Genomic DNA, 14,898 nt, shown 5'->3' with positions numbered 1-14,898 from the left:
CATCACAATGCTCCATGACATATGTCATCACAATGTTCCCTGACACCTGTCTTCACAATACTACATGACCTTGTCATAACAATGTTCCATTCCCTTGTCATCACAATGCGACATGCCCACTGTCATAGCAATAATCCATGAAACTTGTCAGACCAATGCTCCATGCCCCTGTCATCACAATGCTCCATGCCCTTGTAATCACAATGCCCCATGACCCCTCACATCATAATGCTCCATGAATCCAGTCATCACAATGCTTTATGATCTTTGTCATCACAATGGTCCATTCCCTCGTCATCACAATGCTCTGTAACACGTGTCATCACAATGCTCCATGCCTTTGTCAGCACAATGCTCCATGGTCGTTGTCATCACAAGGCTCCATGTGCTTGTCAGAACAATGTTTCAAGACACATGTCATCACAATATGCCATGCACTTGTCATCAAAATGCTCCACAACCTTATCATCAAAATGCTCCATAAACCTTGTCATCACAATGCTCCTTGCACTTCTCATCTAAATGCTCTCTCACCACTGATATCACAATGTTCCATCACTAGTCATCACAATACTCCCTCACCCCTTTCATCACAATGATCCATGACCCCTGTCATCAAAATGCTACATGCCCTTATCATCACAATGCTCCATGACCACTGATGTCACAATGTTCCATAACCCCTGTCATCAAAATATTCCCTGACCCTTTTCATCAAATTGCTCCATGACCCTGTCATCACAATGATCCCTGCACTTCTCATACCAATGCACAACGCTCTTGTCATCAAAATGCTCCATGACCTTTGTCATCACAAAGCTCCATGACGCTTGGCATCACAATGCTCCATGCCATTGTCATCACAATGCTCCATGAACCCTATCATCACATTGCTCCTTGCCCTTGTCATCACAAAGCTCCATGATGCTTGTCATCACAATGCTCGATGCCTTTTTCATCACAATGAACCATGCCCTTGTCATTACAATCCTCCATAACCCGTGTATCACCGTGTTCTGTGCCCTTGTCATCACAATGCTCCATGACCACTCTCGTCACAATAATCCATGAAACTTTTCAAACCAATGCTCCATGTCCTTGTCATCACAATGCTCCATTACCCCTGTCATAACAATGCTCCATGACCCCTGCCATCACAATGTACCACGGCACTGTCATGACAAGGCTCCCTGACCCTTGTCACAACAATGCTCCAAGACCCATGTAATCACAAGGCTCCATGTCCCTTTTCATCTCAATTCTCCGTGAACACTGTCATCACAATGCACCATGCCCATCATCATAAAGCTTCATGCTATTGTCATCACAATGAAATCAAAATGCTCCATGACCTCTGTCATCACAATGCTCCAAACCCTTGTGATCACAATGTTCCATAACACTTGTCATCACAATGCCCCATGATACTCCTCATCACAATTATCCATGGTCTTCTCATCACAATGCTCCATGACCTTTGTCATCACAATGCTCCCTGACACTTGTCATCAGTATGCTCCTTGAACCCTGTCATGACAAGGCTCCATGCCTTTTCCTCACAATGATCCATGGACTTTTCATCACAATGCACCTAAGACCCCTCTAATCACAATGCTCCATGCACTTGTCATCACAAAGCTACATGACACATGTCATCAGAATGCTCCTGGCATTGTCATCACCATGCTCCATGCCCTTGTCATCCCAATGCTCCAAGACCCCTGTAATCACAATGCTCCATGCCCCTTTGCATCAGAATATTCCATGAGACTTGTCATCATAATGCTCCATGGTCTTCTCATCACAATGCCCCAGGACTTTGTCATTACAATGCTCCATTCCCTTGTCATCACAATGCTCCATGACCCCTGCCACCACAATACTCAATGAATATTGTCAGCCCAATGCTCCATGAACTTCTCATCACAATGCTCCATGACCCCTGGCATCACAATGTTCCATGACCACTGTCATCACAACGCTCCATGACACCAGACAACACAATGATACGGGACTCTTGTCATCAAAATGCTCCATGACCCTTGTCATCACAATGATCCATGTCTTTGCCATCCCAATGCTCCATGACCCCTGTAAACACTATGCTCCATGACGCTTGTCATCACAATGCTCCATGACCCCTTGTCATCAAAATGCTGCATGCATTTGTCAGCAAAATGCTACATAACCTTGTCATCACAATGCTCCATGCACTTGTCATCACAATACTCCGTTCCCATTGTCATCAAAATCCTCCATGAACCTTGGGTTCACATTGCTTCATGCCCTTGTCATCACAATGCTCCATGCTCCTTGAAATGAAAATGATACATGACTTCTGTCATCACAATGCTCCAAATCCTTGTGATCACAATGTTCCATAACACTTGTCATCACAATGCTCCATGATGCCTGTCATCACAATGCTGCATGACCTTTGTCATCACAATGCTCAATACACTTGTCATCACAATGCTCCCTGACACTTGTCGTCAGAATGCTCCTTGAACACTGTCATGAAAAGGCTCCATGCCTTTTTCATCACAATGCTCCATGCCCTTTTCATCACAATGATCCATGCCATTGTCATCACATTACTCCACAAGCTTGTCATCAGAATGGTCCATGATCTTTGTCATCACAATGATCCATGACACCTCTCATCACAATGCTCCATGACCCCTGTCATCACAATGCTCCGTGACTCCAGTCATAACAATGATTCATGACCTTTGTCATCAAAATGCTCCATGCCCTCCTCATCACAAATCTCTGTGACTTTTGTCACCCCAATGCTCCATGAACTTTTGATCACAATGCTCCCTGACCCTTGTCATCACAATGCTCCATGCCTTTCTCAGCACAATGCTCCATGACCCTTTTCATCACAATGCTCCATGCGCTAGTCAGCACAATGCTCCATAACACATGTCATAACAATGCACCACGCGCTTGTCATCACAATGCTCCACAACCTTGTCATCACAACGCTCCATAAACCTTGTCATCACAATGCTCCATACACTTCTCATGAAAATGCTCTCTCAACACTGATATCACAGTGTTCCATCACTAGTCATCACAATACTCCCTCACCCCTGTCATCACAATGTTCCATGACCCCTGTAATCACAATGCTACATGCCCTTATCACCACAATGTTCGATGACCCCTGACATCACAACGTTCCATAATCCCTGTCATCAAAATGCTCCATGACCCTTTTCATCACAATGCTCCATGACCCCTGACATCACAGTGTTCCATAACCCCTGTCATCAAAATGTTCGATGACCCTTTTCATCAAATTGCTCCATGACCCTGTCATCAAAATGCACCCTGCCCTTCTCATCACAATGCACCACGCACTTGTCAACAAAATGCTCCCATGACCTTTGTCATCACAAAGCTCCATGACCCTTGGCATCACAATGCTCCATGCCATTGTCATCACAGTGCTTCCTGAAGCCTCTCATCACATTGCTTCCATGTCCTTGTCATCACAAAGCTCCACGATGCCTGTCATCAAAATGCTCGATGCCCTTCTCATCACAATGCTCCATGCCCCTGTCATTACCATCCTCCATGACCCATGTAACACAGTGTTGTGTGACCTTGTCATCACAATGCGCCATGCCCACTCTCATCACAACAATCCATGAAACATTTCAGACCAAGGCTCCATACCCATGTAATCACAATGCTCCATTACCCCTGCCATCAAAATGATCCACGGCCTTGTCATCACAAGGCTCCATAACCCTTGTCCTCACAATGATCCAAGACCCCTGTAATCACAATGCTCCATGCCTTTGTCATCACAAAGCTCCATGACGCATGTCATCAGAATGCTCCATGGCTTTCTCATCACAATGCTCCATACCCTTGCCATCACAATACTCCATTACCCCTGTCATAACAATGCTCCATGACCACTGTCATCACGATGTTCCACAGCCTTGTCATCACAAGGATCCATGACCCTTGTCATCATAATGCACCATGCCCATCATCATAATGCTTCATGTTATTGTCAACACAATGAAATCAAAATGCTCCATGACCTGGGTCATCACAATGCTCCAAACACTTGTGATCACGATATTCCATAACACTTGTCTTCACAACGCCCCATGATGCTCGTCATCACAATTACCCATGGTCTTCTCATCACAATGCTCCATGACCAATGTCATCACAATGCTCAATACTCGTGTCATCACAATGCTCCCTGACACTTGTCGTCAGTATGCTCCTTGAACCCTGTCATGACAAGGCTCCATGAATTTTTCATCACAATGATCCATGCCCTTTTCCTCACAATGCTCCAAGACCCCTGTAATCGCAATGCTGCATGGCCTTGTCATCACAAAACTCCATGATGAATGTCAACAGAATGCTCCATTGCCTTTTCATCACAATGCTCCATGCCCTTGTCATCACAATGCTCCAAGACCCCTGTAATATGAATGCTCCTTGCCCCTTTTCATCAGAATGCTCCATGAGACTTGTCATCACAAGGCTCTATGGTCTTCTCATCACAATGCTCCATTACATTTGTCATCACAATCCTCCATGACACTTGGCATCACAATGCTCCATGCCATTGTCATCACATTGCACCGTGACATATGTCATCACAATGTTCCCTGACACCTGTCTCCACAATACTACAAGACCTTGTCATAACAAAGTTCCATTCCATTGTCAGACCAATGCTTCATGCCCCTGTCATCACAATGCTCCATGCTCTTGTAATCACAATGCTCCTTGACCCCTCACATCATAATGCTCCATGAATCCAGTCATCACAATGCTTTATGATCTTTGTCATCACAATGGTCCATTCCCTCGTCATCACAATGCTCTGTAACACGTGTCATCACAATGCTCCATGCCTTTGTCAGCACAATGCTCCATGGTCGTTGTCATCACAAGGCTCCATGCGCTTGTCAGCACAATGGTCCAGGAAACATGTCATCACAATATGCCATGCACTTGTCATCAAAATGCTCCACAACCTTATCATCAAAATGCTACATAAACCTTGTCATCACAATGCTCCGTGCACTTCTCATCTAAATGCTCTCTCACCACTGATATCACAATGTTCCATCACTAGTCATCACAATACTCCCTCGCCCCTTTCATCACAATGATCCATGACCCCTGTCATCAAAATGCTACATGCCCTTATCATCAAAATGCTCCATGACAACTGACGTCACAATGTTCCATAACCCCTGTCATCAAAATATTCCCTGAACCTTTTCATCAAATTGCTCCATGACCTTGTCATCACAATGCTCCCTGCACTTCTCATACCAATGCACAACGCTCTTATCATCAAAATGCTCCATGACCTTTGTCATCACAAAGCTCCATGACCCTTGGCATCACAATGCTCCATGCCATTGTCATCACAATGCTCCATGAACCCTATCATCACATTGCTCCTTGCCCTTGGCATCACAAAGCTCCATGATGCTTGTCATCACAATGCTCGATGCCTTTTTCACCACAATGAACCATGCCCTTGTCATTACAATCTTCCATAACCCGTGTATCACCGTGTTCTGTGCCCTTGTCATCACAATGCTCCATGACCACTCTCGTCACAATAATCCATGAAACTTTTCAAACCAATGCTCCATGTCCTTGTCAACACAATGCTCCATTACCACTGTCATAACAATGCTCCATGACCCCTGCCATCACAATGTACCACGGCATTGTCATGACAAGGCTCCCTGACCCTTGTCATAACAATGCTCCAAGACCCCTGTAATCACAAGGCTCCATGTCCCTTTTCATCTCAATTCTCCGTGAACACTGTCATCACAATGCACCATGCCCATCATCATAAAGCTTCATGCTATTGTCATCACAATGAAATCAAAATGCTCCATGACCTCTGTCATCACAATGCTCCAAACCCTTGTGATCACAATGTTCCATAACACTTGTCATCACAATGCCCCATGACACTCCTCATCACAATTATCCATGGTCTTCTCATCACAATGCTCCATGACCTTTGTCATCACAATGCTCCCTGACACTTGTCATCAGTATGCTCCTTGAACCCTGTCATGACAAGGATCCATGCTTTTTCCTCACAATGATCCATGGACTTTTCATCACAATGCAACAAGACCCCTGTAATCACAATGCTCCATGCCCTTGTCATCACAAAACTCCATGATGAATGTCATCAGAATGCTCCATGGCCTTCTCATCACAATACTCCAGGCCATTGTCATCAAAATGCTCCAAGACACATGTAATCACAGGGCTCCATGCCCCTTTTCATCAGAATGCTCCATGAGACTTGTTATCACAAGGCTCTATGGTCTTCTCATCACAATGCTCCATTACATTTGTCATCACAATCCTCCATGACACTTGGCATCACAATGCTCCATGCCATTGTCATCACAATGCACCATGACATATGTCATCACAATGTTCCCTGACACCTGTCTTCACAATACTACATGACCTTGTCATAAGAATGTTCCATTCCCTTGTCATCACAATGCGACATGCTCACTGTGATAGCAATAATCCAAGAAACTTGTCATCACAATGCTCCATGCCCCTGTGATCACAATGCTCCATGCCCTTATAATCACAATGCTCCATGACCCCTCACATCATAATGCTCCATGAATCCAGTCATCACAATGCTTTATGATCTTTGTCATCACAATGGTCCATTCCCTCGTCATCACAATGCTCTGTAACACGTGTCATCACAATGCTCCATGCCTTTGTCAGCACAATGCTCCATGGTCGTTGTCATCACAATGCTTCATGCGCTTGTCAGCACAATGCTCCAAGACACATGTCATCACAATATGCCATGCACTTGTCATCAAAATGCTCCACAACCTTATCATCAAAATGCTCCATAAACCTTGTCATCACAATGCTCCATGCACTTCTCATCTAAATGCTCTCTCACCACTGATATCACAATGTTCCATCACTAGTCATCACAATACTCCCTCACCCCTTTCATCACAATGATCCATGACCCCTGTCATCAAAATGCTACATGCCCTTATCATCACAATGCTCCATGACCACTGACGTCACAATGTTCCATAACCCCTGTCATCAAAATATTCCCTGACCCTTTTCATGAAATTGCTCCATGACCCTGTCATCAAAATGCTCCCTGCACTTCTCATACCAATGCACAACGCTCTTGTCATCAAAATGCTCCATGACCTTTGTCATCACAAAGCTCCATGACCCTTGGCATCACAATGCTCCATGTCATTGTCATCACAATGCTCCATGAACCCTATCATCACATTGCTCCTTGCCCTTGTCATCACAAAGCTCCATGATGCTTGTCATCACAATGCTCGATGCCTTTTTCATCACAATGATCCATGCCCTTGTCATTACAATCCTCCATAACCCGTGTATCACCGTGCTCTGTGCCCTTGTCATCACAATGCTCCATGACCACTCTCGTCACAATAATCCATGAAATTTTCAAACCAATGCTCCATGTCCTTGTCATCACAATGCTCCATTACCCCTGTCATTACAATGCTCCATGACCCCTGCCATCACAATGTACCATGGAGTTGTCATGACAAGGCTCCATGACCCTTGTCATAACAATGCTAAAGACCACTGTAATCACAAGGCTTCATGTCCCTTTTCATCTCAATTCTCCGTGAACACTGTTATCACAGTGAACCATGCCCATCATCATAAAGCTTCATGCTATTGTCATCACAATGAAATCAAAATGCTCCATGACCTCTGTCATCACAATTCTCCAAACCCTTGTGATCACAATGTTCCATAACACTTGTCATCACAATGCCCCATGACACTCCTCATCACAATTATCCATGGTCTTCTCATCACAATGCTCCATGACCTTTGTCATCACAATGCTCCCTGACACTTGTCATCAGTATGCTTCTTGAACCCTGTCATGACAAGGCTCCATGCCTTTTCCTCACAATGATCCATGGACTTTTCATCACAATACATCCAGACCACTGTAATCACAATGCTCCATGCACTTGTCATCACAAAGCTCCATGACACATGTCATCACAATTCTCCTGGCATTGTCATCACCATGCTCCATGCCCTTGTCATCCCAATGCTCCAAGACCCCTGTAATCACAATGCTCCATGCCCCTTTTCATCAGAATGTTCCATGAGACTTGTCATCACAATGCTCCATGGTCTTCTCATCACAATGCCCCAGGACTTTGTCATCACAATGCTCCATTCCCTTATCATCACAATGCTCCATGACCCCTGCCACCCCAATACTCAATGAATATTGTCAGCCCAATGCTCCTTGAACTTCTCATCACAATGCTCCATGACCCCTGGCATCACAATGTTCCATGACCACTGTCATCACAACGCTCCATGACACCAGACAACATAATGATACGGGACTGTTGTCATCAAAATGCTCCATGCCCTCGTCATCACAAGTCTCTGTGACTTTTGTCACCCCAATGCTCCATGAACTTTTGATCACAATGCTCCATTACACCTGTCATAACAATGCTCCATGACCCCTGCCATCACAATGTACCACGGCGTTGTCATGACAAGGCTCCATGACCCTTGTCATAACAATGCTCCAAGACCCCTGTAATCACAAGGCTCCCTGTCCCTTTTCATCTCAATTCTCCGTGAACACTGTCATCATAATGCACCATGCCCATCATCATAAAGCTTCATGCTATTGTCATCACAATGAAATCAAAATGCTCCATTACCCCTGCCACCACAATACTCAATGAATATTGTCAGCCGAATGCTCCATGAGCTTCTCATCACGATGCTCCATGACCCCTGGCATCACAATGTTCCATGACCTTTGTCATCACAATGCTCCATGACACCAGACAACAAAATGATACGGGAATCATGTCATCAAAATGCTCCATTACCCTTGTCATCACAATGATCCATGTCTTTGCCATCCTAATGCTCCATGACCCCTGTAAACACAATGCTCCATGACGCTTGTCATCACAATGCTCCATGAACCTTGTCATCAAAATGCTCCATGCATTTGTCAGCAAAATGCTACATAACCTTGTCATCACAATACTCCGTTCCCATTGTCATCAGAATCCTCCATGAACCTTGGGTTCACATTGCTTCATGCCCTTGTCATCACAATGCTCCATACTCCTTGAAATGAAAATGATACATGACTTCTGTCATCACAATGCTCCAAATCCTTGTGATCACAATGTTCCATAACACTTGTCATCACAATGCTCCATGATGCCTGTCATCACAATGCTGCATGACCTTTGTCATCACAATGCTCAATACACTTGTCATCACAATGCTCCCTGACACTTGTCGTCAGAATGCTCCTTGAACACTGTCATGAAAAGGCTCCATGCCTTTTTCATCACAATGCTCCATGCCCTTTTCATCACAATGATCCATGCCATTGTCATCACATTACTCCACAAGCTTGTCATCAGAATGGTCCATGACCTTTGTCATCACAATGATCCATGACATCTCTCATCACAATGCTCCATGACCCCTGTCATCACAATGCTCCGTGACTCCAGTCATAACAATGATTCATGAACTTTGTCATCAAAATGCTCCATGCCCTCGGCATCACAAGTCTCTGTGACTTTTGTCACCCCAATGCTCCATGAACTTTTGATCACAATGCTCCGTGACCCTTGCCATCACAATGCTCCATGCCTTTCTCAGCACAATGCTCCATGACCCTTTTCATCACAATGCTCCATGCGCTTGTCAGCACAATGCTTCATAACACATGTCATAACAATGCACCATGCGCTTGTCATCACAATGCTCCACAACCTTGTCATCACAACGCTCCATAAACCTTGTCATCACAATGCTCCATACACTTCTCATCAAAATGCTCTCTCAACACTGATATCACAGTGTTCCATCACTAGTCATCACAATACTCCCTCACCCCTGTCATCACAATGTTCCATGACCCCTGTAATCACAATGCTACATGCCCTTATCACCACAATGTTCGATGACCCCTGACATCACAACGTTCCATAATCCCTGTCATCAAAATGCTCCATGACCCTTTTCATCACAATGCTCCATGACCCCTGACATCACAATGTTCCATAACCCCTGTCATCAAAATGTTCTATGACCCTTTTCATCAAATTGCTCCATGACCCTGTCATCACAATGCACCCTGCCCTTCTCATCACAATGCACCACGCACTTGTCAACAAAATGCTCCCATGACCTTTGTCATCAAAAAGCTCCATGACCCTTGGCATCACAATGCTCCATGCCATTGTCATCACAGTGCTTCCTGAAGCCTCTCATCACATGGCTTCCATGTCCTTGTCATCACAAATCTCCACGATGCTTGTCATGAAAATGCTCGATGCCCTTCTCATCACAATGCTCCATGCCCTTGTCATTACAATCCTCCATGACCCATGTAACACAGTGTTGTGTGACCTTGTCATCACAATGTGCCATGCCCACTCTCATCACAATAATCCATGAAACTTTTCAGACCAATGCTCCATACCCTTGTAATCACAATGCTCCATTACCCCTGTCATGACAATGCTCCATTACCCCTGCCATCAAAATGATCCACGGCCTTGTCATCACAACGCTCCATAACCCTTGTCATCACAATGATCCAAGACCCCTGTAATCACAATGCTCCATGCCTTTGTCATCACAAAGCTCCATGACGCATATCATCAGAATGCTCCATGGCTTTCTCATCACAATGGTCCATACCCTTGCCACCACAATACTCCGTTACCCCTGTCATAATAATGCTCCATGACCACTGTCATCACGATATTCCACGGCCTTGTCATCACAAGGATCCATGACCCTTGTCATCACAATGCACCATGCCCATCATCATAATGCTTCATGCTATTGTCAACACAATGAAATCAAAATGCTCCATGACCTGTGTCATCAATGCTCCAAACACTTGTGATCACGATATTCCATAACACTTGTCATCACAACGCCCCATGATGCTCGTCAACACAATTACCCATGGTCTTCTCATCACAATGCTCCATGACCTTTGTCATCACAATGCTCAATACTCATGTCATCACAATGCTCCCTGACACTTGTCGTCAGTATGCTCCTTGAACCCTGTCATGACAAGGCTCCATGCCTTTTTCGTCACAAAGATCCATGCCCTTTTCCTCACAATGCTCCAAGACCCCTGTAATCACAATGCTCCATGCCCTTGTCATCACAAAACTCCATGATGAATTTCATCAGAATGTTCCATGGCCTTCTCATCACAATGCTCCATGCCCTTGTCATCACAATGCGCCAAGACCCCTGTAATCACAATGATCCATGCCCCTTTTCATCAGAATGCTCCAAGAGACTTGTCATCACAAGGATCTATGGTCTTCTCATCACAATGCTCCATTACATGTGTCATCACAATCCTCCATGACACTTGGCATCATAATGCTCTATGCCATTGTCATCACAATGCACCATGACATATGTCATCACAATGTTCCCTGACACCTGTCTTCACAATACTACATGACCTTGTCATAAGAATGTTCCATTCCCTTGTCATCACAATGCGACATGCCCACTGTCATAGCAATAATCCATGAAAGTTGTCAGACCAATGCTCCATGCCCCTGTCATCACAATGCTCCATGCCCTTGTAATCACATTGCTCCATGACCCCTCACATCATAATGCTCCATGAATCCAGTCATCACAATGCTTTATGATCTTTGTCATCACAATGGTCCATTCCCTCGTCATCACAATGCTCTGTAACACGTGTCATCACAATGCTCCATGCCTTTGTCAGCACAATGCTCCATGGTCGTTGTCATCACAAGGCTCCATGCGCTTGTCAGCACAATGCTCCAAGACACATGTCGTCACAATATGCCATGCACTTGTCATCAAAATGCTCCACAACCTTATCATCAAAATGCTCCCTAAACCTTGTCATCACAATGCTCCATGCACTTCTCATCTAAATGGTCTTTCACCACTGATATCACAATGTTCCATCACTAGTCATCACAATACTCCCTCACCGCTTTCATCACAATGATCCATCACCCCTGTCATCAAAATGCTACATGCCCTTTTCATCACAATGCTCCATGACCACTGATGTCACAATGTTCCATAACCCCTGTCATCAAAATATTCCCTGACCCTTTTCATCAAATTGCTCCATGACCCTGTCATCACAATGCTCCCTGCACTTCTCATACTAATGCACAACGCTCTTGTCATCAAAATGCTCCATGACCTTTGTCATCACAAAGCTCCATGACCCTTGGCATCACAGTGCTCCATGCCATTGTCATCACAATGCTCCATGAACCCTATCATCACATTGCTCCTTGCCCTTGTCATCACAACACTCCATGATGCTTGTCATCACAATGCTCGATGCCTTTTTTATCACAATGATCCATGCCCTTGTCATTACAATCCTCCGTAACCCGTGTATCACCGTGTTCTGTGCCCTTGTCATCACAATGCTCCATGACCACTCTCGTCACAATAATCCATGAAACTTTTCAAACCAATGCTCCATGTCCTTGTCATCACAATGCTCCATTACCCCTGTCATAACAATGCTCCATGAACCCTGCCATCACAATGTACCACGGCGTTGTCATGACAAGGCTCCATGACCCTTGTCATAACAATGTTCCAAGACCCCTGTAATCACAAAGCTCCATGTCCCTTTTCATCTCAATTCTCCGTGAACACTGTCATCACAATGCACCATGCCCATCATCAAAAAGCTTCATGCCATTGTCATCACAATGAAATCAAAATGCTCCATGACCTCTGTCATCACAATGCTCCAAACCCTTGTGATCACAATGTTCCATAACACTTGTCATCACAATGCCCCATGACACTCCTCATCACAATTATCCATGGTCTTCTCATCACAATGCTCCATGACATTTGTCAACACAATGCTCCTTGACACTTGTCATCAGTATGCTCCTTGAACCCTGTCATGACAAGGCTCCATGCCTTTTCCTCACAATGATCCATGGACTTTTCATCACAATACATCAAGACCACTGTAATCACAATGCTCCATGACCCTTTTCATCAGAATGTTCCATGAGACTTGTCATCACAATGCTCCATGGTCTTCTCATTACAATGCCCCAGGACTTTGTCATCACAATGTTCCATTCCCTTATCATCACAATGCTCCTTGACCCCTGCCACCACAATGCTCAATGAATATTTTCAGCCCAATGCTCCATGAACCCTATCATCACATTGCTCCTTGCCCTTGTCATCACAAAGCTCCATGATGCTTGTCATCACAATGCTCGATGCCTTTTTCATCACAATGAACCATGCCCTTGTCATTACAATCCTCCATAACCCGTGTATCACCGTGTTCTGTGCCCTTGTCATCACAATGCTCCATGACCACTCTCGTCACAATAATCCATGAAACTTTTCAAACCAATGCTCCATGTCCTTGTCATCACAATGCTCCATTACCCCTGTCATAACAATGCTCCATGACCCCTGCCATCACAATGTACCACGGCGTTGTCATGACAAGGCTCCCTGACCCTTGTCATAACAATGCTCCAAGACCCCTGTAATCACAAGGCTCCATGTCCCTTTTCATCTCAATTCTCCGTGAACACTGTCATCACAATGCACCATGCCCATCATCATAAAGCTTCATGCTATTGTCAACACAATGAAATCAAAATGCGCCATGACCTCTGTCATCACAATTCTCCAAACCCTTGTGATCACAATGTTCCATAACACTTGTCATCACAATGCCCCATGACACTCCTCATCACAATTATCCATGGTCTTCTCATCACAATGCTCCATGACCTTTGTCATCACAATGCTCCCTGACACTTGTCATCAGTATGCTCCTTGAAACCTGTCATGACAAGGCTCCATGCCTTTTCCTCACAATGATCCATGGACTTTTCATCACATTGCACCAAGACCCCTCTAATCACAATGCTCCTTGCACTTGTCATCAGAAAGCTACATGACACATGTCATCACAATGCTCCTGGCATTGTCATCACCATGCTCCATGCCCTTGTCATCCCAATGCTCCAAGAGCCCTGTAATCACAATGCTCAATGCCCTTTTTCATCAGAATATTCCATGAGACTTGTCATCATAATGGTCCATGGTCTTCTCATCACAATGCCCCTGGACTTTGTCAGTACAATGCTCCATTCCCTTGTCATCACAATGCTCCATGACCCTTGCCACCACAATACTCAATGAATATTGTCAGCCCAATGCTCCATGAACTTCTCATCACAATGCTCCATGACCCCTGGCATCACAATGTTCCATGACCACTGTCATCACAACGCTCCATGACACCAGACAACACAATGATACGGGACTCTTGTCATCAAAATGCTCCATGACCCTTGTCATCACAATGATCCATGTCTTTGCCATCCCAATGCTCCATGACCCCTGTAAACACTATGCTCCATGACGCTTGTCATCACAATGCTCCATGACCCCTTGTCATCAAAATGCTGCATGCATTTGTCAGCAAAATGCTACATAACCTTGTCATCACAATGCTCCATGCACTTGTCATCACAATACTCCGTTCCCATTGTCATCAAAATCCTCCATGAACGTTGGGTTCACATTGCTTCATGCCCTTGTCATCACAATGCTCCATGCTCCTTGAAATGAAAATGATACATGACTTCTGTCATCACAATGCTCCAAATCCTTGTGATCACAATGTTCCATAACACTTGTCATCACAATGCTCCATGATGCCTGTCATCACAATGCTGCATGACCTTTGTCATCACAATGCTCAATACACTTGTC

The sequence above is a fragment of the Hyperoodon ampullatus genome, assembly GCF_949752795.1.
Source record: "Hyperoodon ampullatus genome assembly, chromosome: 7".
Classification (NCBI taxonomy): Eukaryota; Metazoa; Chordata; class Mammalia; order Artiodactyla; family Ziphiidae; genus Hyperoodon; species Hyperoodon ampullatus.
Note: the sequence above shows the minus strand (reverse complement) of the source record.